Source organism: Protopterus annectens, chromosome 1.part1 (genome assembly GCF_019279795.1).
Source record: "Protopterus annectens isolate FY-2018-M chromosome 1.part1, PAN1.0, whole genome shotgun sequence".
NCBI classification, from domain to species: domain Eukaryota; kingdom Metazoa; phylum Chordata; order Ceratodontiformes; family Protopteridae; genus Protopterus; species Protopterus annectens.
The window spans coordinates 122,995,900-123,018,399 of NC_056726.1; positions in this window are offsets into that span (position 1 = coordinate 122,995,900).

Consider the following 22,500-nt stretch of genomic DNA (forward strand, 5'->3'; position numbering starts at 1 on the left):
CTCAACCCATGTATTATACACAAACACACTTGCCTAGGCAACAACCACTACGTTGGTAGTACTCTGCCTATTGCCCACAGATAGTAACCATGGCGTGATGACAGTGGACTACAGAGGGCATGGCACCTTGTCCATCAGTACAATAGGCATGTACTTGTATACGTTGGTAGTACCCTGCCTATTGCCCACAGATAGTAACCATGGAGTGATGACAGTGGACTACAGAGGGCATGGCACCTTGTCCATCAGTACAATAGGCATGTACTTGCAGACAGTGCACCTTCACTATGTTCCCCACTGGATGTCTGCAACAACTGTGGTACCATGAAATATGACCCACAAAGGACATGCCATGCCTTAAACACATGCCCTGTATGGACAGATGCCACTGACACCAGGGAATACCTGTATCATGCTATCAATGTAGGTGCAGGGTCAAACTGCTGTCCATTACCAGTTCCCGCCACATGAGGCCAGGACTGACACATATGATGATAACAATCTGTTTACACAACATGGTCCAGACACCCCAGGTACAGTTCCACATGTCAACTGTACATGCATGTGGGATGTATGCACATCCAAGACACCGTCCATGTCATTGAATAAGGAACACATACATGGCAAGCATTGCACAGCACTGGCCACGCACAATAGTAACCCAGGTGACTGGATGGTGAATACAATACCCACCTGTGTGGGCCAATCCAGACACTACACCCCTGAGCCACACTGCAGACCATTGTCATGTGGCCTGATGTCAAGCTATACCCTTCACCTAGCCTTGCATAGCCTTCTGGCACAGTCAACCACTACATATCCATGAAGCAATGCACCTATGTCTGTGTGTGTGGTGTATGATACTTTTGTCTGTTACTCTGTGCTGTGACATGCATGTAGAGCCCACTATAATTGCAGGTACATGTGTATTCCCCCATTAAAAATGTAGTCAAGTGTTGTGGCAGTCTGCCTGTAGTTTGCACAGTGCTTTGTGACATGGTTAGCAGACTAGTGAAATTACCCAGTGTGCTGTTATGTACAGTTATTTGCAAGACATACTGTTGCCAGGCCACCATAACTGCTGTGTATTTCTGACAAAGCAGTGGGATTCTGTACAGATGTACGTCACTAACTACTGTGTAGTATCTGGCCATGTGACCCCTGCACCACCAGGTATTATGTGTCAGGACAGACTGGCGTGTGTGCATGCATAAACTTTGTGGGCATATGTAGTCCAGTATTTATGTGATATACCCATGTACATGGCTATTAACATCCACATTGGGAGGTGTGGTTCACATGCCCTGCATGAAGGGGATATGTGTGCATCTCTGGACTAACCACAGAGTGCCAGACTGTCCACATATATTGGTCATATCTCTGCTGTAGTCTACAGGATCATTACTGTGCTAGCAGTGGTACTGTACTATGAGGTCCTTAGGATATATGTCAGTAGCCAGTAGTGCACATGTCAAAAGCAGATGTGACCTCCCACACAAAACATGTCTGTTAAGACAACCCCTATTACAGTAGCAACAGTCTACATATATACCTGCAATACATACATGACATCCTCTTGCACTAAGAGGTTGGAACTATTGGTGCTGAGGTAGGACTCCACTCCATGTTCTGGACATATGGTAAACATATATGTATATATATATTTATCCATACATCTATATAGATATATTCACATATACATATCAACATACATATATGTATACACATATATATATATATATATATATATATATATATATATATATATACACACACACACATATAAAAACTCAAATATATACATATACACAGCAATATATGTCTACGCCTATACAGATATAGATACATATGCACATATACTTATGGATATCTACATATTTATCAACATAAATATGTATATCTGAATAGATATGTATGTACATATAGTTATAGATATCTACATATATATCAACATACAAAGGTATATCTGTACACATAGTATGTGCATACATATATATCTGTATATACATCTATATAACCTAGCCACTGGGGATGGACAAGCCAGTGCATTTCTTTGTGCCGGTCCCAAGCCCAGATAAATGGGGAGAGTTGCATCAGGAAGGGCATCTGGCATAAAAGTTTGCCAAATCATACATGCGGACAACAGTACAGATATACATACCAGATCTGTCGAGGCCCGGGTTAACAATGACTGCCACCAGTACTGTTGGCCAACAGGGTGCTGGTGGAAATTAGGCTACTGATGGCCAAAGGAGGAGAAGAGGGGGAAGGCATGCCTGAAGGCAGATAAAGGCTAGGACTATGGTAGTGAGGTTTGGAACTTTGAATGTTGGCAGTATGACTGGTATAGGGAGAGAGCTAGCTGATATGATGGACAGAAGTAAGGTTGGTGTATTGTGTGTGCAAGAGACCAGATGGAAGGGGAACAAGGCTAGGTGTATAGGAGGTGTGTTCAAATTGTTTTATCATGGTGTGGATGGGAGGAGAAATGGCATAGGGGTTATTCTGAAGGAACAGTATGCTAAGAGTGTTTTGGAGGTGAAAAGAGTATCGGATAGAGTGATGTTTATGAAGCTGGAAATTAATAGTGTAATGATGAATGTTGTTAGTGCATATGCTCCACAAGTTGGGTGTATGATGGATGAGAAAGAAAAATTTTGGTGTGAGTTGGATGAAGTGGTGATGACTGTACCCAAGGATGAGAGAGTGGTGATTGGAGCAGATTTCAATGGTCTTATTGGTGAAGGAAACCGAGGGGATGAGGAAGTGATGGGTAGGTATGATGTTAAGCAAAGGATTGCAGAAGGTCAGATGATAGTGGATTTTGCGAAAAGGATGGACATGGCTGTGGTGAATACATATTTTAACAAGAGGGAGGAGCATAGGGTGACATAAAAGAGTGGAGGGAGATGCACACAGCTGGATTATACCTTATGTAGAAGGACCAGTCTGAAGGAGATTGAAGACTGTAAAGTGGTGGCAGGGGAAAGTGTAGTTAGGCAGCATAGGATGGTGGTTTGTAGGATGACATTGGTGATCAAGAAGAAAAGGAGGAGTGTGAGGGCAGCACCAAGGATCAAATGGTGGAAAATGAAAAAGGGTAATTGTGAGTTGGAGTTCAGGGAAGAGTTAAGACAGGCACTGGGTGGCAGTGAAGAGTTACCGAATAGATGGGCACATACAGCAGAGCGAGTAAGGGAGATGGCTAGAAAGGTGCTTGGTGTGACATCTGGAAAGAGGAAGAAGGGCAAGGAGACCTGGTGGTGGAATGAGGAAGTACAGGAGAGTATACAGAGAAAGAGGTTGATGAAGAATAAGTGGGATTGTCAGAGAGATGAAGAAAGTAGACAGGAGTATAAGGAGATGAGGTGCATGGCAAAGAGAGAGGTGGCTAGGGCTAAGGATAAGGCATATGAAGAGTTGTATGAAAGGTTGGACACTAAGGAGGGAGAAAAGGACCTGTATTGAATGGCTAGACAGAGGGACCAAGCTAGTAAAGATGTGCAGCAGGTAAGGGTGATAAAGGATAATGAGTGAAACAAACTCACAAGTGAGGAGAGTGTTTTGAGCAGATAAAAAGAGTACTTTGAAGGGCTGATGAATGAAGAGAATGAGAGGGAGAGAAGGATGGATGATGTGTGGATAGTGAATCATGAAGTGGAGTGGATTAGCAAGGAGGAAGTAAAGATAGGTATATGAAGAGGATGAAGAATGGAAAGGCGTTTGGTCCAGATGACATACCTGTGGAAGCTTGGAGGTGTTATGTGAAATTGCAGTGCAGTTTTTAACTAACTTGTTTAATGAAATCTTGGAAAGTGAGAGGATGCCTGAGGAATGGAGAAAAAGTGTTTTGGTACCGATTTTTAAGAATAAGGGTGATGTGCAGAGCTGTAGTAACTACAGAGGGATTAAATTGATCAGTCACAGCATGAAGTTATGAGAAAAAGTAGTGGAAGCTAGGTTAAGAAGGGAGGTGATGATTAGTGATCAGCAGTATGGTTTCATGCCAGGAAAGAGCAGTACAGATGTGATTTTTGCTCTGAAAGTGTTGATGGAGAAGTACAGAGAAGATCAGAAGGAGTTGCATTGTGTCTTTGTGAACTTATAGAAAGCATAAGATAGGGTGCCTAGAGAGGAGTTGTGCTACTGTATGAGGAAGTCAGGAGTGTCAGAGAAGTATGTAAGAGTGGTAAAGGATATGTACAAGGGTAGTTTGACAATGGTGAGGTCTGCAGTGGGAGTGATGAATGTGCTTAAGGTAGAGGTGAGATTACATCAAGGATCAGCTCTGAGCCCTTTTTTATTTGCAATGGTGATGGACAGGTTGACAGGCGAGATTAGACAGGAGTCCCTGTGGACTATGATGTTTGCAGATGACATTGTGTTCTGTACCGAGAGTAGGGAACAGGTGGAGGAGACCCTGGAGAGGTGGAGATATGCTCTAGAGAGAAGAGGGATGAAGGTTAGCAGGACTAAGACAGAATATATGTGTGTGAATGAGAGGGAGGCTAGAGGAATGGTGAGGATGCAGCGAGTAGAGGTGGTGAAGGTGGATGAGTTTAAGTACGTGGGATCAACAGTTCAGTGTAATGGTGAGTATGGAAGAGAGGTGAAGAAGGGAGTAGAGGCAGGATGGAGTGGGTGGAGAAGAGTGTCAGGAGTGATTTGTGACAGATGAGTACCAGTAAGAGTGAAAGGGAAGGTCTACAAGAGGGTAGTGAGACCAGCTATGTTATATTGGTTGGAGACCGTGGCATTGACAAAAAGGCAGGAGACAAAGCTGGATGTGGCAGAGTTAAAGATGTTAAGATTTGTACTGGATATGACAAGGATGGACAGGTTTAGCAATAAGTATATTAAAGTGTCAGCCCAGGTTGGAAGGTTTGGAGAAAAAAGCCAGAGAGGCAAGATTATGTTGGTTTGGACATGCGTTGAGGTCGGATGCAGAGTATATTGGGGAAACGATGCTAAGGATGAAGCTGCCAGGTAACAGGAAAAGAGGAAGGCCTCACATGAGGTTTATGGATGTGGAGAGAGAGAGAGGACATGCAGGTTGTTGGTGTGACAGAGCAAAATGCAGAGAACAGGAAGAAATGGAAATAGTTGATCCACAGTGGCTACCCCTAACAGGAGCAGCTGAAAGAATAATAAATATATATATATATATATATATATATATATATATATATATATATATATATATGTGTGTGTATATACAAAGATATCTACACATGGCCATATATATGATGCACTATACAGATGTGTAGACAGACATATGTATGAATATACATGTGTATGTATATCTAGACATGTATCAACATATGTATATGTATATATCCATATTCCTGTCATGAGTAAGCATCACAGTTATGTATACCTTCACAGATGTATCTCACCGTATTTATCTGATATGTATACATTTAGATATAACAACATATGTGATGCAACAGTAATATCAATAACAAGTACTACACAATTGTGGAAGTAAAAGCAATTGTTCAATAGTAATCAATATGTGTATTGACAGATATATTGGAAAAACAACAACTGTATTCACAGTGGTCATGGTGTAGTGGTTAACTGTAGTGACTATAGTGTACAGGGTCCTGGGTTCAAGACCGGCAAGGGCTGTTTATTTTGTTGCTGGGCAGAAAAGGGCTGTTGGATACAGAGTGGTTAAGGCAGTTTTGAGAAGCTTTAAGCAGGTTTGCATGGGTCTGCACAAAGCTAAGCTGTGCTAAGGTATGGTTAAATGTACCCGCTTATCAGTGCACAACTCTGCTTGGCTGTTATATTGCAGTAATGCTGACACCTGCAAATCATGGCTTAGGCCTGGTAACCAGTTTTTACCACCCAGTCTGATAACATAGCAGGGTAATGACATCTGTAATAAGTGTATGCAATGCCATGTATAATAGATGCGTCTATGTGCTGCCATTAAATTAACAGGGTGTATGAGTGTCTTGTCTGGGACACACAAGTATATGGCACCTGTATAGCACTGTTATCCACGTGAATGTGTTACATACAGGGGTAGTAACCCAGGGTACATGCTGTCACACTGGCATGTAGTGTATCATGGCGGTACTACTGTTGACAGTGCTTTCCCAGGCAAGAGTAGAGTGCTAAATGTAGTACTGACAACAAGCACACCTGCAGACATAGCTGCACTGAGGCCTCTCTGTTGTGTACCTGGTGTGTGAGCTGTGTCACAGTATATATCCCCTACTGGATAATGATCCGACATGTGGAATGTAACTGTAGACTACCATCTGTACAGCACATGTTAGTGAGGGCTTCCAACATGTAGTAATGGCATACATATTGTTGTTAAATGTCTATCTGAAGACACATTCATCCTACAGCATAGCTACTTGCCAAGCTGATGACTGTCAGTCCCTGTACAGATGTGCAGATGACTGGTACCCAGCTGGGATATGTACAGGCAACCTAAGCTTGATTGACACTGACATGACTACCCAGCTGTGTAATAACTGGCACATATAGGAGACAACACCCTGCACGCACCACATGGCATGGGTACCTCCACTACACTACCACAGTCATCCAGAACATGCTTGGGTACAGGTCTCCATCACAGACACTAACCATATGTTGTAATACATGTTGTGTACATGTCAACTGGATCACCTCAGTGGCCATGTGTAGGAGGCACCCAGAGGATTGGCTGATGCATGTCACTCTCACCCTGAGGGTCACCACAGTGGTTTCTGTTGATACATTGCCAGCTGGCACATGGCAGGTGACATGATACCACTGTACACATATCCCCTACACAACCCATCTCTCCATGGACCAATAGCCAGGTAAAGAGCTATGACTGTCTGCAGTGATGCACCCAGCACTGACGCATGTGTATGTGTGCATTACTGAGGATAGCAGTGTCTGTGTGTTAGTACACCTGTAGTTGGGAATTCCATGAGGGCTTTCACAACCACTGCAACACCCATTGCCATAGTCAGATGTGGCTGCTGCTGTATCGGACATTACATGTACCCTGTTACACTCTTCTTCCTACAGGCTACATGAACCTTGCAGTACCAGGACAACAGTGTTGAACAAATGGGTTGATAGGCATGGGATACTCATTGAGTTCTGGCAAGTGTGTGTATGAGTGCATGTCTGTATATCTGTAGGGTAGAGCATTTTGAAGCCCCATACTCCTAGTACAATATGCATTGCCACACAGTAGTACAGATAGTGTTGTAGCTGCCCATAGGTGAAGCATGACAATGCAACACCCTCTATGCCTGTGGCATGTGCATTAGATGCATATCCCTGTAGTACCACTGTTGTGATAAACAATGGGTTGTATCACAGTTGTGGGCAATGTCTGATGGTGGGTATGTCAGAGTGTCATCATGGGTTCCAGGGAGTACAATATCCACTGAGGGATGTGGGTGCTGTGTACACTGTCATTACACCAATCTGGTATACTTCCCATGTACCACTTTATGGTGACCACTGTCACCATCAACCATACAGGTAACTGATACCACAATTCAGCCCAGTTATGCATGTGCTGTGTGCAGCCTACCTGTAATACATTGGACACATGGACAAGTTAGCACCGATAGGCCCAGGTCTCTCGGATATGTGTCTGCCTGTTATGTGTCTGTTAATGTGTATATGATGATATGTCACACTATGTATTGTCCATATACAACCATTACTTCCCCCATTACCATACTGTACATGTCTGGGGATGTTCTGCATGTAACATGTAACCTGGAACACACCTCACCCTAAATGCTGTGTGGTGTGTGCAATGAAAGCCACACATTTCAGTAGCATTGCATAGCAAGGTAGGGGATCTAGTCCCAGTGTTGCCAAGTAAGAGTGTGTGTTTATGTGGATGGGTCTACATCAGGTTGCAGATTATACACATCCCAGAGGGTCACCTGTCCATGTAGCACAGGCAATAACTGTTATACAAACCTGTGACATGTGTTCAACTCTACCCCGGATATGTCACAGCCATGGTGTCACCGCAGTGGCATACCCCTTGTGAAATATGACTGCAGACCATCCTCCTGCTGACACATGTACACCTACAACACAAATGGGTAACATTATGGTGACCACAATCTACCAGTATTACTAACAGCTATAATGCATCAGTGCTGGATGGCTACAGTACCTGACATGTATGCATTAAACATTACTCCCGACAATGTTACACTGCAGTACATTGGTACACTGTTGTACAGTCATCGTGTGCATCAGAACCATATTGGCCTGTCCCTGCATCGATGTTATGAATGACAGGGATGTGGCACAGGTATCATCATATGCACAGGGTGTGTTGTTGGTTTGCCAGAGGCTGAGGGAGGGCCATACATTTGACACCATGTGTGTGGGTAATGGGTGTAATGAGTTAAACTGGGCATGATGATGTGGTGTATGTAGGTATGGGTTTGCCGTAGGTGTGTTCGTATAGTGGGTGGGTATGCATGCACACAGATCTGCCATGTGGCTGCCCTGTACAGGTGTTTATGGACAGATGCAGACCATACCTGGCAGGGTGTGCAGTTCACCGCCTCTGGCCATGGACACATGGTCTGTGCCTGATAGGGGTTCCATGGGCATATCCAGGTACAGGCATTGATGTGCTACTCTCCCCCCTGATGATGACAGATGTCCACTGGAACCAGGTCCCTCCTGGGACTGGCCAGGACCATGTCTTTGTGGCCTACAGTGGTGTGGTGTGGACAGCACCCCCCCAGTGCTGGGGCTGGTACTGCCACTACCAGAGATCCTTGGTGTCCTAGCATGTCAATGTTAAGTGCCAGATGTTGGTGTTGCTGGCCTACATCCATGCGGCCACCGCTGCATTCCCATCACATGTTCAACCATGGACAAACCATGGTCGATGAAGCCCATCATCTCACCAAACCTTCTATCTATGACCTTGAAATGAGCACAGAGGGCACCAGACAGTTCATGGAAGTTGTTGCTTGCAGATGTGAGAGCAGCCCTCTGCAGCCTCAGGCCCTGTCTAGTGTACACTTCCATATGTGCCTGCACCCCCATGACAGCCTGAAACATGTGCCTAGTGGTACCAGTTGTGGCTATGAGGAGCATACACACCCTTATTGATATTGTGCACCCTTCCTTGATCTGCCATGGGACCACATCACTGCATATATTAACAGTACATGAGCCTGATATATGATATGTTTTCTGTACATTCACATACAGTGAGTACGAAATGTGTTAGGTGTGCAGATGCTGACCAAGATGCACACACTCCATGTGTGCATATGTGTGCACACCCTTATCATGACAGTTTGTTGCACCTATTGTTATAGATACTACAGCAGTCACTATTCCTGGCAGGGGTATACTAGCATGGGCCCTATGCATTTGCCAGTGTGTGGTCAGTCTGCCCTACACATGTCCCCCAAATCTGCATGATTGCAAGGTCTACTCATGTTTACGTCCCTTGGTGTTCACACACTGCCATCACTATTGCTGTGGGGGTAGGGCTATGTCTGCTACAGTTCTTGAACCTGACTGTGTGCAGACACAGCCATTCTTAGCATCCTTAGGATTCCTGCTGCAGTGCACTGGTGTGTTATGCTGACACCCCCTCCCCACCTTCAGCCTTTTTGCAGATGCCTGACAAGTATGGCCTACACGTGTGTCAGTTTGCAATGTCCCATACACTGAACACCTCATGTTACAGCCTAGTTCCAGCTAATAATGTGGACCACAGTAATATGTTATGCCATAGTGTATATCTGTAACAGTTGCCATTGTATTACTGGTATATACACTGTTGTTGCACTGTATAAGGGTGATGTTTCACACATGTCCCTACTGTAGACCATGTGTCCCACCATTACGTTAATCCCTGTGGACACATTTTGCAATGACAGGATGTTAGTTATCTTGCAGGTGTCTGACATACCCTTCCAATACCCCATCATGGTCACCACTGTGTTGCAGTGCCTTTAACAGCAAAAATATGTGAACATGTATAGTATGCATTATGGGTAGGTGTGTTAGATGTGTGCATGGAGTATACCATAGCCATTACATGCCCGGTGTATTGGCAAGCATCAACATAAACCATACTCACCAGCTACAGGCTGCTGCCTTGGTGGTATACCCGAGGGACTTACATAAGAGTGTGAGAGATGCAATGTCAGTGGCCACAGCTATGGCATTGCTACAGGGTGACAGCAGCATTACAGTACATCAACAGTACAAGTTCACAATACTACCACTTATGCACATCTGTTTATTACTACTATGCAGCAACAAACTATATATATATGACATGTCTGATATGCATTATCTACCTGTACAGAGGCGGATGCATACACAACAGTGGTCTACTGATGTGTCCTGTGGACTTAACTGCATGCTTCTCAGCCGGTGTGTGGGTAGCACCCACCTCCACAATGGTGTCTGGCAGTTGTTGGCTGTGAGGATGGGCAAGTGCCACGAGGCTGGCGAGGAACCTGTCAGGGGGGATGGATGGTATGACCCCCCCTTGTTGTGAGTTGATCCCCTGGAGTGCAGCAGCACACCAATGGGCATTGTGAAGCAGGTCAGAACAATGATACCAGACCTGCTCATAACTGCGGTTATACAGTCTAACATCATTGACCCTGTAGACTAGGTCATTTCACAGGGTGGTCCACTCCTGCTGCTCATGAGTGGCTTGGCCAAACAGGACAGGGTAGTGCTGGATGAGATAGTTCAGCACTTTGTCATTTTCAGCCACTGAATAAGCAGGTAGGCGTCCATGTGATATCTTGCCTGAACGACATAAAGATGGAAACAGGTATGAGCAACTGATACAGCAAGGTTACCATAGTTCTTAATACACATCTCTGTCACCCCCCCCCCCACAAACAGTTCACACAACTCAATAGGTATGGCTAGATTTTACCTACCAGTGGGACATATATTGTATTGTACCACACTTTGTGCTATGTGTTTGTAGCCATGTTCACTGTGTGGACACTATCACTGTTGGCCTGTTACAGACTATTTGCCTGCATGCCATTGTCAGAGGCACTATGGTTCCATATATGCATGTGGCATGCTTGCAATGTGATTGCTACACATCTGGCATTCTGTGTTATTGGAGATATCTATGCATGCTGTTGGACATGTTCTGGGATTGCGTGGACTATTACTACCCACATATGTTCTATAACAGTGACACAATACCATGTTTAGGGAATATTTGCCAGCAGAACCACCACTCCAACCTTATCTGGCCAAGTTACCAGGCCACATCACATGTGGGACCTACCCTGGGGCCTCGTCATGTACTGGTCCACCTCAGGGGATGTTGTCCCCCCACTGGGGCACACACAGACATGATCCTGTCACCCGAAGTCAGGTCCAGGGTCTGTTCCATAGCGGGCTCCACAGACACATGTGGGAAGTGCTACATCACCTTGAGGCACCCAGTACACATTCACAGGGTCCACATGCTCCTCCTGCTCAGCCTCCAGGCCAGACCCCTTCAGAGCCGTGGACTACTGTTGTGAGTAACAATGGGTGGTTTGAATCAGTATTTTAATGGAAGAGCGTAGGGTTTTTAGGTTGTTATAGGGTTTTATTAGGGTGGAGAGCATTGGTATCTTTTCTGGGTGGTGAAGGGCTTTATGGGCAGTTGTAAGCTGATAGTATTGAATTAGGTGAGGTAACTCCAGCCACCCTAGGTTAAGGAGGTTCAGGCAGTGATGTGTTTTATATGGAGAGGCAGTGGCAAATTTGGCAATGTTGTTATAGGCTGTTGTAAGCCTATTGATGTTATGTTTAGAAAGATTAGTATATATGGGGGATGCATATAGTAGAGTAGAGATAAGATATGTTCTGGCTATGGTAGTGCTTGCTTCAGGAGTTAAGAAAGATTTGATTCTGTAGAGAGAACCTAATTTTTTGTTAGTTGCTTTTATGATAGAGTTGATATGAAAATCAAATTTTAGTAGGTTGTCGATAGTAACTCCTAGAAGTTTGGTTGTTTGGTCAGGAGAGATAAGGGTGCCATTGTTAGAAGTAAGTGTGAAACTAATAGGGAGACAGGTGTGTGGGTGAGAAGAGGAGAAGTTTAGTTTTCTTAGGGTTTAAGAGAAGGCAGTGATTGGAGAACCATTGTTCTATGGTGGTAAAAGTTTTTTGAGTAAGTGAGTGGAGGTCAGCTTGGGTTGTGGCAGAGCAGATGATGGTGGTGTCATCGGTGTACTGAATGCAAGTAGTTAGTGGGGTGGCTAGATACAGGTCGTTAATAAAGATGGAAAATAAAAGAGGACCTAAGATGGAGCCCTGAGGTACTCCTAAAGTGGTAGGGAGAAGTTCGGAAAGATTGTTGTTCCACAAAACAGCTTGTTTCCGATTCTGAAGATAGGAAGTAAACCAGCTTAAAGCAAGATTATTGAGAGAGAGAGATTTTAAACAATGTAGGAGGAGTTGGTGATTCACCATGTCAAAGGCTTTTGACAGGTCTACAAAGAATGCAGATGAAAGAAGATTGTTATTCCGGTTTATATTAATGGAGTCTATGAAGGATAATAAGGCTGTTGTGGTGCTATGGTAGGGACGAAAGCCATGTTGGCAAGTAGCTAGAAGGTTATTAGATAGGAGGTGATTTAAAAGCTGTTTGTGGATGCATTTCTCCATTATTTTAGCAATAGGAGATAGCAGTGCTATAGGGCGGTCATTCGAGTACTCAAATGAATCGCCCCCTTTGAAGAGAGGGATGATGTGGGAGATTTTCCAGAGTGAGGGTATAGTACTTTCTTTTATGGTTCTGTTGATTAGAATAGAGATAGGGTAGGCAATAGCTTTATCACCTAGCTGGAGATATTCCGCTGGCAATTTGTCAGCTGAGGGGGTTGAGGGTTTGAGTTTCTGAAGTAAATTAAGAATATAGGAAGTAGGTAAGGGTTTAAGTTGAAATAGAGGTGGAGTGCAGTTAGTATTACCTAGTAAAGCGGGGTCAGGGCTTTGTTGGTTGGCCAGTTTAAGTATGGTTGAAGTAAAGAAGTTATTGAATGCGTTAGCTGTTTGTAGGGGAGAGTCAGGGCCTAGTGGGTTGGGTGTTTCAACCTTGCCGGGGGATAGTAGTGAGTTAATTGATTTCCAAAATTTTTGTGGTTGGTGGTGGGAGGATTGCTGTAGTTTGGTGTAATAGTTCCTTTTATCTTGTTTGATAACAAGCTTAGTCTTGTTCCTTTTTTGTTTGAAGCTAAGGTGATCAAAAGAGACTTTCGTGGTTCTCCATTTAGTCCAAGCTTTATTCTTACTAAGGATAAGTTGTTTGGTGTTGGTTGTTAGCCATTGAGCTGTCTTAGATTTCATTCGTATAGAACGGATGGGGGCATGATGATCGAGAATAGTAAGAAAGGTATTATTAAAGTGGTTAACAGCTTCATCTATTGGGAGAGTTTTTAGAGGTGACCAGTTAATCAAGCTGAGTTCGTTTTGAAACTGCTGAAGGTTAAAATGTTTTTTGCTGCGAGATGAGCGAATTAGGGGAGGTGTTGTTAGATGAGTTTTGTGTCTAATGATGTATGTGAGAGAGTGGTCGCTAAGGTCGTCTGGGAGGGTACCTGTTGAATACATTTGTTGGGGACTATTAGTCAATATCCAGTCGAGAATGATTTCTTTGTTATTGTTTTTATTTGTTCTAGTTGTGGAGTTAATGGTTTGATGGAATCCGTGCAGGTTAATAATGGTAGATGGATTAGTTTGTTTGCACATGTTCCAATCAATATTAAAGTCGCCTAGTAGTATTGTTTCTTGAAGGAGATTAATTGAAAACCAGTTTAGTAGGTCTTCTAATATGGGGGAATTGTTGCCTGAGGGAAGATAAGTGCAGATAATATTAATAGTTTTGTGTGAGTTTAGGGAGAGTTTGGAAATAATCAGTTCAACATTAGAGTCATGTGGTGGGGTAAGGGCTGATTTACTTATTTCCAGTCCAGTTTTGAAGAGTATAGCTACTCCTCCACCTTTTTTGTTAAGACGATCTTGTCTTAGGATGTTATAGCCGGGGGGATAATTTCGTTATCTTTTATTGTGGGTTTAAGCCAGGTTTCAGTAAGACAGAGAATGTCAAAGTGTTGGACTTCTAGTAGGGCATGAAGAGCAGGAAGTTTGTTACATATGCTACGGATGTTAAGATGAGCTATTGTGAGAGATTTTGGAGGTTTAGTTTGTGGTGTAGACATAGGTTTCATAGTTTGGGAATTAGGGGATGGTATGTCTGTGTTTGGGCCTGAGTTGGGGTGGATGTCCCCATCAATTAATGATAAACCATGAATAAGGTTAGTTAGTTGTGAGGTTTTGATGCTGTGCAAGTGTTTTGTGAGTTGAAGAATAAGGTATTTGATGTGTGAAGGATGATGATATTTAGGTTCAAGATATGAGTTGCTGTATATGGGACTGTGATGGGTTGTGAGTGTAGTTGGGGGGGTAGCTAGGTTATGTTTGTGTGGAGTACAAAAGGTAGGATTTAAAGGTTGCTCATAGTAGGTTATGAGGTAGGTAGAGGTAAGAATAGTTAGAAGAGTTAGTAGTAGGAGAGGAAGGTGAGTGTAGGACATGTTGAGATGCGTGGGGATTGTATACAGTAGGTATGTGTTCAGCGAGGGAAAGGGTGGGTGTGGGAGTGGACTGCTATGGACTGGGTGGAGAGAAGAATATGTTCTGATTGGATAGGGAATGTGGTGGGTGTGGTTATGCGGGGATAAATGCAGAGGTCCCAGGGGCGGGTGAGATTTGGGGGCAGGGAGGGGAGCGGATTGAGCCTGAAGGGCGAACGGAGCGGGCCGAGCCAAAGGAGTAGGAAATTGCTGAGAGGAAACAATCAGCCAGGTATAATAACAGCAGGTAACAACAGCAGATCAGTAGTCAGGAATCAGAAAAATGAATACTAGTTGTATAAATCCAAATACAGCAAAAAGTAAGTATTACTTTACAAATCTGAACACTTTTAAAAGAAATTCCTGAGGTCTAATGGCTTACCGGCTAGCAGAATGTAATTGCTGAAGAGCACTTGTGTCCTGGTGGGAGACTAGAGATTTAAAGATGGCTCCATGCTCAGCAGGATTCTAATATAGACTTTGTATTGGGGGAGATAGCACAAGGGGTGTAAACCAGGTGGAATGCAAAGAAACCAGAGAGGCAATCAGTGGAATTCAGTGAAGGCCTCAGAAAGGGTAAGTAATAATTCAAAGTACCTGTAAAGTGAAGGAGAGAAGAGACAGCAAAGTTTATTAAGGTTGGGTGTGTGTCTTTACATTGACTTGCTGATTAGTAACCAGTTTGTGCACAGATTAGAGTAGGGAGATACATTAGCAATGATAGAGATGCAAATAAGCAGGTGATCCTCCAAGTGATACAAACTAAGACAGAAAGAACTGAGAGGGCTGCTTGATGGTTAATTTAATTTAGTCACAGGGATGTGAATTTAAATCTATACTGTCTATTGGACAGTTAGGACTATTGTACTATCGGGGGGGGGACACAAGGCTACAACAGTCAGTTTTATTAGCAAGCTGAGAACTACTAAGAAATACTGCTAATGTAATAGCTTCACTCTCATAAAACATACAAGTAGAATGCCTGGGTGGACTGACCCTGCTCTTGAAGCTCAAAATGTATATCCTTGTTTAGTTTGCAATACTGATTCCTTCTTACACTGTATAGATGGAGTGGTAGCCACAGACTGCAGATTTGCTTGAGTGTGCTCCTGCTCTTGAAGCTCAAAATGTATATCCTTGTTTAGTTTGCAATACTGATTCCTTCTTACACTGTATAGATGGAGTGGTAGCCACAGACTGCAGATTTGCTTTTTGGCATTGATTTATTATTCCTTACATGTTATATATGTGTTTAGTAGCCATGATTCTTGTGTACATACACTGTATGGGGTCCTTGTGTTTAGTAGGGAATCTCAACACTTTATTACAATGACACCTCACATCTGGGCTTAATACTGTACTCTGATTCACATATTTATGTTATGTAGAAGGTTATACAACATAAAGCTGTATATAGATTCCTTTCACATGTTCAGTTTGAATTCCCTATAATATGGATCTGTTTGGTGATACCTCATTCCTATGTACTGCTGTGATGGCTTAGTCATTAACTACTGTGACTATGGTGTATAGGGTCTAGGGTTCAAGACCTGCAAGTGCTGTTTATTTTGTTTCTGGCCAGAACAGCGGCTGTTGCATACAGAGTGTTTAAGGCACTTTTAAGCAATTGAAAGCAGGTTTGCACAGTTTGTGCAAAGGTAAGCACTGCTAATATCCGGTTAAATATGCTTACAGAGAGTTAGCTTCACTATTGCTTAACCTGCGTGCACATTGCTTACGCCCATGCAAACAGGCTTAAACTCACTTACTACTGCTTAAATATCCTTACTCCCGTTTACTACTGCTTAATATTTCTTACACTTGCTTACTAGTGCTTATTCCCGCTTATCATCACACTTATTTAGACAGTGATGTGTACTGGTTCTTGGGAACATGGTGGATTAGGAAACTTTATGCAGTTATTATTCATTACACATTTTACCTTCCATTTGTATCCCTGATTCCTGTGTACATATACTGTATGGGGCAGTTGTGATTATCTGTGGACTTTGCAACAATATGACAATGACACCTCACATCTGCATTTAATGCAGTACTCCATTTCACAAATATATTTTATTTAGTCGGTTATGCAACTAAAAGTATTGGTCATAAAGTGATATGACATGGAAAATGGAATGAGAATTGAACCGGGAATGACTGCTCGTAAGGCGGATGCTCTGCCCACTACACTATTGCTGTACTGCTTTATTTGCATATATCTTGCCTTTTATCCTCTTATGCCATTTAAGCTACATTAACCATAGCTAAGTGATGGGCAAACCTGTGCACCTATGGTTAAATTTAATCTGTTTCATAACAAAAAAAATCTTTATATTTGCTGTTTTAACTATTGCTCTTGTAAACTTGGGGGGGGGGGTTGCTGGGAGTATGCAAACACATATGAGTGGTCTCGCTCATTCTTTTATTAATACTCTGCTGTTCTTTATTGCAGGAGTGTGTATATTTTGAGAGCTCTGCTCTCAGATATGCCCTCTGCACTTGTTCATGCTCCGTGTAAGTTTAGGAGCTCAGGCAGCGTGCCTTCATTAATATGCATGGTGTGCTGCCGTCCTGCTCCTAAATGGCTGCTTCCATGCAGGACTAAGCTAGTCCTGCATGGAAGGATAGTGAATTCAGGGGCATGACACTGTGTCAACAGTGTCCAGGGTAACATATTGGTAAAACAGAGGGAAAAATTAAAAAATAAGTATTTACAAACACTTGTATTAGCAGGTCTACTTGAACACAGACTGTGCACCGAGTTTGAATGAAGTTTCATTGATAGTCTGTCTATTAGACTTGAAAGTTTACATGAGATAGTGGTTAATGTAGTAGAGCACACATTTTTGACAATTTTTGGGTTGTACAGTTTATTTAGCAATCAGTTGTATTATAGTCATCGGAGTTTTAAATGTATCGGTTATGTGTTTTATTTCTTTAAAGGTTTTAATTGATGAGTAGGTCATGTGACCCATTTTGGGTTTAAAAATCATTGTGGTTCATTTGTTTCTTATATGATGAAGTCTTGGTTTGTTAAAGATGAAACTGCTTATCTTTTCTGATTTCTGGTGAATAAACAGCAGTTCATGTTAACCACTGTGTTACAAGTTTGTTTTGTAGTTTGTCTATTGGATTCTGTCTTCTTAGACTTGTTTAACCCACCTCTGATCTCAAGAAATGCATCGGGAATACATGATGATATTGAATCTATGTGACATTGGGAGATATAGACAGGGTGGTGACTCTGATTTCACCTATATTTTACCAAATGGCACCTCATATAGCAAATTGGATTTTGGTTCATTTATATCAATTAGTTGAAGAGACTGAGGAGGTAGTTACTCATCATTTTGCATTTTTAGATCATTTAACCATTTTAAATGCAAATCTATCATGGGAACAACACTAGGTTAGGAAATCATAGAGAACTGACCCCTTCCGATATTAACAGATGAGGTAGCTATGATATTTGTAAGAGAAGGGCACATTAGATTTATAAAAATAATTATTCAGTATGCATGTGAATATCTCCACTGGTAGTTTTGGATTCAGATATGGATACTGACTTTATAGGATTTTGTGGAAGGAATAGGGGATCAGATGAAATTTTCTTTTGATTAAGTCTCAAGTGAGAAATTCTGTCTAAGTGCTACGGAAAGATGGCAATCCCAATATGGACAGACCCATCATGTAAGAACAGGATACCAACCTATAGACCTTGCTGAGATGGCAGGTATGCATAATGACAAATAGCAATGCATATTCCACATGTATGTATGTTGCTTAGCCAAATTTCATGACCCATGTCTCAAGATGCACATACAAATTGTGGCAAGTGAATTTTCCATGGCCAGTCCACCCATGCGGCAAGTGATAGAGACCATCATGGGAGGGGAGGCCATGGCCAGGCACATCCAGTGCTACTACTTCCACTCCTCCATCCAGTGTGAAGTAGAGTAACATATGATATCAACATCTATGAGATTGGGGTGTTTATGCTGCAATGCTGTACTGTACCAACTATCACTCACATTCACACAACAATCTTTCTTCTAGGCAAGGTTTGAATAGTGCTTGTGGTCCTCAAAAGAGGGGTACTCTACTGGATAGGAGCATGCAGAGTCAGCACGCTCATTGTCTGTGAGTGTACTTGCTCTGTCTGTAGGATCTCACCTCAGAGTTGTGACATTTGCAGAGACTGTGTCCCAACACACACTCATACATCCAAAGTGCAATGGTCTCATTTGAAAGGAGCTTTCACAGCATCTGACTAAATTACCAGTATGCTCCGTAAGTGGTTTGGGGCTCAGTTACCTCAGTGGAGAGTTGGTTAAACCAACAGCATAGAAAATGCAAAAGAAACTCACCTAATGTTGGAAGCAAACAAGCATACTGTCTTTAAACCAGTTTATGTAATAAATTCATAGCAGTACCTTCCAAGGAAAACTTTTTGTAGTGAAAATCCAGGCTGCTGAGCATTGAAAGAACAAGACTGGAGTTGTAGCAGCACATTGCCATAAACCAATTTGATTATTAAATTCACAACAACAGTACCTTCTAAGTAAAACTTTTTGTAGTGAAAAAACAGTGAGTTTAGGTGTCTTATCCATAGTAGGTGTAGCGTACGTGTTAACTTGCCACCTGTTTGGGGTTATCAGTGCCTGTATGCAAGTGCTTTGCCTACAAAGAGAAAGAATAATTGCATATTTTGCATATTCAATCAGTCTACTTAAGAATAAGCTGGTTGTCAGTAAACCTGAGACAATGGCTACATTGTCTCAGGATGCCGATTTCCACCAGGATGGCTACAGAGACAGTAGGAAAGTGCTTATCCATGGCTATTTATCCTCTTGTTTGTGATCTAAGAGGAGCAGAGCAATCAGGATTTGGGGGCCTGGAGTTGTTGGGCTGGAGAAGATGTCTAGGCTGATCTAAAAAAAAGACTCTTAAATGTGATGTCTCTCAGTGGGCAAACAAGCTGGTCTACATTCAACTAGATAGCTGAGGAAATAGTAGAGGAAGTTTTTAAATGGGAAATTATAACTCTAGGTGCCTGAGTCTATACAGGGCACTGCAAACCACTGCTGCACAGATTAGTACAGATTAATGGACATGAGTTAGAAATTAATCCAATTAGTAAGAAGTAAATATATAGTCAAATTGTATACATAAGGCACAGATTCTGCAGCAATTCGTACTTCTCTCACTATTGTGAGTTTTACTTCAAGACTAACGTTCCCCCACCAACTAAAATGCAAACAGAAAAATGTAGTAGAAATAAAATAAATGAGGCTCAGATCATGCAGCATTTCACAATGCTGTCACTGGTATGAGTGAAACTACAAAACTACAGTCCCCAGACCCAGAAAAATGCATAAGGAATGTAATAAATGAGGCTTTGATCCTGCAGCATCTCACAATGCTCTCACTTAACACTGGAGAACTCTATCCAACTGGTATTAATGAACACCTATAATGTAGTATAAAGAAAATAAAACCAAAATGGTCACATTACCCTGAATGAAATTTAAGTTTTCTGATCTTGAAAGCTACGTATGGCTGGAATTGGTCAGCATTTAGATGGAAGACTGGCAGGAAATACTTTTTTCACATCATACTGCTTGTTTGTTTTTTTTTTTTTTTTTCAAAATGGTTTGCATGCTATTGCTGTTGATGTATCACATGAGTTATGATGTCCTATAAAAGAAAGTCTGAGCTTATGGGCTAAGCAGAGTCAGACTTAGTATTTGGATGGGAAAATGCCTGATAATACCTCTTTTCATGCTATACCATACAACTTGTGTTTTTTAAATTAGTTTCCATGCTATTGGTGCTATTTAGCACATGATTTGTGGTGTCACATAAAAAGAAATGATTGCTGCATTTGCTTAGTTACTGAATAAGCTTTTATAAGTGAAACTGGCTTATCTAGTGTTTCCAACTGAGCAATGGCATAAAAGTACCAGAGTACTGGTTTATTGTTTTGAATATGTATACACACACACACACACACACACATATATATATATATATATATATATATATATATATAAATATAAAGATATACATATAATATATAAAGATATATATATATATATATATGTATATATATATATATGTATATCTATATATATATCAATATATATATATATATATATATCTATATATATATATATATATATATATATGTGTGTGTGTGTGTATGGGTCTACGTCACTTGACCTAAAACTCACTTTACTGACACCCATTTGACTGACACCCAATTGACCTAAATCTCATTTGACTAACAACTCATTTGACTGACTAACACTTCAGCAACATTTAAGACATAGACTTGTGAGTTTTTCTTCACCTGTGACTTGCTTGTGATAAAAATAATTACTGTAACTTACAGTGCTCACTGTTAGAATTCTGATAGTCATGTAGAAAGCAATTGTAGTGTTTCTAAATGTGGGTTTGTCTCTACATTTTTATGGGAAGTATCTAAAGTAATATGGTGGATGTTTTGTGCATTCCCAGCAGTAGTGGCAACGTGTTGAATACTCTAAGGCAAGTTAAAGGTATGTGCCCCTTTCCCCACTGTAGTGTGATCCTGGAGTTAGTATATATAATTAAAGGGTGTGTAGGAGGTGTAGACCCCCCCACACATTGGGGGTGTGGGGTGTGTAGTCCCTCACCTAGTTTGGTTGTACATTCTCCCATTTCTGTTAAGAGGGTAAATAAGTAGTTTTTATCTTCTGGAAAGGGTTATTTATTGGTGTTCTAAGTGTGCTTGTCTATGGTTTAAGATTTAGTATGTTGAAATTCAGCATTGTAAGCTGTCAGTGAAATGGGAGTCAGTCAAATAAGTTGTCTGTCAAATGAAATTTAGGTCAGAAGGGTGTCAGTCAAATGAGTTTTAGGTCAAGTGAAGTAGATCCATATGTATATATATATATATATATATATATATATATATATATATATATATATATATATATATATATATATATATACTGTATATGTATACAAACATATATATGGGTGTGAAGATATATAAATATCTGTATTATATTCACAGAACCATACAAATTAGTCAAGTGGAAAATTTTGCCAGTCATATTAATGGGATATAAATCCTTTTCTACTAGTTATAGTTGGAGCTATAGTTAGCTGAAAAAAAGCAGGGGGGCATTCCATGTAATCTAGTTGCCCCTCTTAACCTCAAGAGCTGGCCAGATCCCATTTCTGGGCCCTTCCACAAATCCCAAGTTGAAGAAGGTATTTTCGATTTTTGTAGCCCACCTGAACATCATTGAGAAGAAAAGGATAAGTTCCAGACTAGCTGTTGGTCTCAATCTGAGAAGCCAGCCAAGTCTTATTTCTGTGCTCTTCCTCAATTCAGAGTTGAAGAGCAGAAAGAAAGGAACATTGTTCCAATGTGTCTGGCAAACTTAACCTCATGAACCAGCCATGTTCTATTTCTTCACTTGTCTTTCACTCCCAAGAGCAAAAAAAAGACTATGCTTTTGAAACTCTAGAAAACCAGTTGCTTCAACTTATTCTACCTCAGAAGTAATGCTGAAGCACTTCATTACTGCCCTCAAAAGCAGTATCAAAATTCATTTCTGTACTAATATTCAGAAATGTTGATACAGAAATAAAATCCAGTGGCGTACTATTGATTGCACCCCCTAACAGCTTATACTCACTGTGACTGCCACTTTTTTTTCTCCAAGCCCTAGTCACATTACAGATGTACCTTACCTGGAATAATAACTTGGGTTTGGTAAAGGTGTGGCTGCCTGAGTGCAAACTGTTATGGGATGCAATTGGCAGATTCTGATAGGTTGTGAATGAAGACAATGTTGAAACTGCATTCACT